General features: G+C 39.9%; 1 pseudogene; it reads left to right on the top strand.

Moving 5' to 3' along the window:
- The first annotated feature begins 470 nt into the window (after positions 1 to 470).
- LOC121043265 (uncharacterized) lies at positions 471 to 596 on the top strand (annotated as a pseudogene).
- The last annotated feature ends 1,775 nt before the right edge of the window (positions 597 to 2,371 follow it).

The following is a 2,371-nucleotide window of genomic DNA, read 5'->3' as shown; positions in this document are numbered from 1 at the left end:
AGCAAAGTACTGAGTGCTCACCAAACCTGAGCACGGAGGAAGATTTCACATCCCAGCCTCACTGAAGTGGATTAGGATCGTGTAACCAATCCTGAGAATAAGTGGTGTCCACTGCTTCCGGCCTGGTCACTAGCCCCCTGAGTGATTCCATTTCGGTCTCTTTCCCTTCAGCAGCAGACATATTTTAAAGACTGACGAGCCAAGAGAAGGGAGAGTCTTGGGTTCCTGGGTCTCTGGAAGGTACAGAGCACTGGCCACATACCATGGGGTTGTGGCTTGAATGAGACAGAGACCTTCATTTGTGATAAAGTCACCAAAACCTGGGGGTTGTATGTTATGGAAATTAGCATACCCTGAGTATTAGAATGACATTTGTTTTTAATTGTTTATATTTTAATGTCTCAATTTTAATTTTCATCCTAGTAATGCATATACATAATAGAGATCAAATATTAATAATTTGAGCAGTTATCGCTTCTCGGCCTTTTGGCTAAGATCAAGTGTAGTATCTGTTCTTATCAGTTTAATAATTTGAGCAATTACCTTTTGCTCCATAATACTTTCTGGTGGTTGAGGAATGAACACTGCTACTCTTTTCCACAACCTCCCTTTTCCTACTTAACATATGTTTTCTCCAGTGATCATTATGCAAATATTGTTCACTGCTAAGCCAGGTACTGCAGAATAACCTTGTCTCCTTCTTTATATGACTTTGTACTATTTCCCTAGTCCATAACTCTTTGGATCTGTGGTGTTTCCCCACGTTGCCTTGGTTTTCCTATGGTCTTACTAAGATATGTATATCTTGAGATGTGTATATTTTTTTCAGAAGGCCAGAACATCTCTGCTACAGGCCTACTATTGAGCTCAATCAGATTTTTTTTAAATTTAAATTAAAAAAAATTTTTTTTTGAAAGAGAGTGAGCAGGGGAGGGGCAGAGGGAGAGAGACAGAGAGAGAGAGAGAGAGAGAGAGAGAGAGAGAGAGAAAGAATCCTAAACAGGCTCTATGCTCAGCATGGAGCCCAACATTGGACTGGATCTCACAACCCCAGGATCATGACCTGAACTGAAATCAAGAATCAGATGCTCAACTGACTGAGCCACCCAGGCACCCCTCAAACAATCAGTTTCTTAAAAATTTTCTCAAGACTTCTCCCCCAGAGACTTCTGCCTTTGCAGTAGAATTATGATTTCTTTTTAGGCTACACAGCCACCTTCCTTAGGTTTTTCTTTATTCTTCTCCCATGTGGGATCTCCTGTTTCTTTCTTCCCTTGCAGTCATGTGTAGTTTAACTAGAGTGCATCCTCAAATAACTTTCTGGAAATAGATGTATGGAGAGTAAATTTCTTGAGACCTTGCATATGTGACAATGTCTTTACTCTTCTCTCATAGTTGACTAAGAGTTTGAATGTCTGCATTCTAGATGTTAAACAGACTATTTATCCTTCATCTACTATGTTCTGTTTTATAGTATAGCTATAGGGAAATTCACTGGTGTTCTGACTCCTGATCTTCTGTGATTTGCCTTTTTCCATGGGATTCTCGTATTTTTCAGTTTCAGGGAGTTTTCTTGTGTTTCCAAGAATTTCCTGTGCAGTTTTCTCTTCTTTCTCTCTAGAACTCATTTGCATGGAGCGTTGAGCTTTCTCACAGAGCCTCTATTTAAAAAAAAAAAAAAAATCTTTCCATTCCCTATTCTTTGTCCTTTTGTCCTGTGAATTCAATTGGTTTTATTTTACAGCTCTTCTGCTGAATTATTTATTTTGACAGTGATGTTTTTAATTTCTAAGAGTCCTTCACTATTTTCTGAGTGTTCCTTTTCAGTGGCAGGCTGTTCTTGTTTTGAGGAGCCAGTATATATTCCGTGCTTTCTCTCTAGATATTCTATTAAAGTCTCACAGGTCAGTATTTAGACTTTCATTTGACTTAAAATCATCTTAACCAGCCCTGGCTACCTCTGATGACACTGCATCCAGAGTGATCATTTGTGGTTCAGTTATAAACCTCTGGTCTTCCTGGGCATGAGAAAGGGGTTCCATAGGTCCTGCCTCTCTCTTTTCTGTCTTCCTGCCAGCATCCAGCTACTCCGGCCTTCCGTCATTCCTGGTACTTCTCAATGCCGACTCAGGAATTCTGCAGGCCAAACCAGGTCACTTCCTGGTGGTGTTTTCATCTATAGACATTTAGGTTGTAACTTTCTCTAATCTGCTGAGTCAGATACTAGCTCTGTACCTACTTCCACTTTTCCAGAATGGAGCCGAAATTGCTGATATGCTGTTGTTGCCTCTTTTGATCGATTTGTCTTGTTTGCTTGTCATTCCTTTGCTTTCATCCTGGCTGGGTTTTATGTAGAATATAAGTGATAAAT

This window comes from Herpailurus yagouaroundi, unplaced genomic scaffold (genome assembly GCF_014898765.1).
Source record: "Herpailurus yagouaroundi ecotype Mexico unplaced genomic scaffold, PumYag 186, whole genome shotgun sequence".
NCBI classification, from domain to species: domain Eukaryota; kingdom Metazoa; phylum Chordata; class Mammalia; order Carnivora; family Felidae; genus Herpailurus; species Herpailurus yagouaroundi.
The sequence above is the reverse complement of the archived record's forward strand: the minus strand, read 5'-3'. Positions and strand labels throughout refer to the sequence as shown.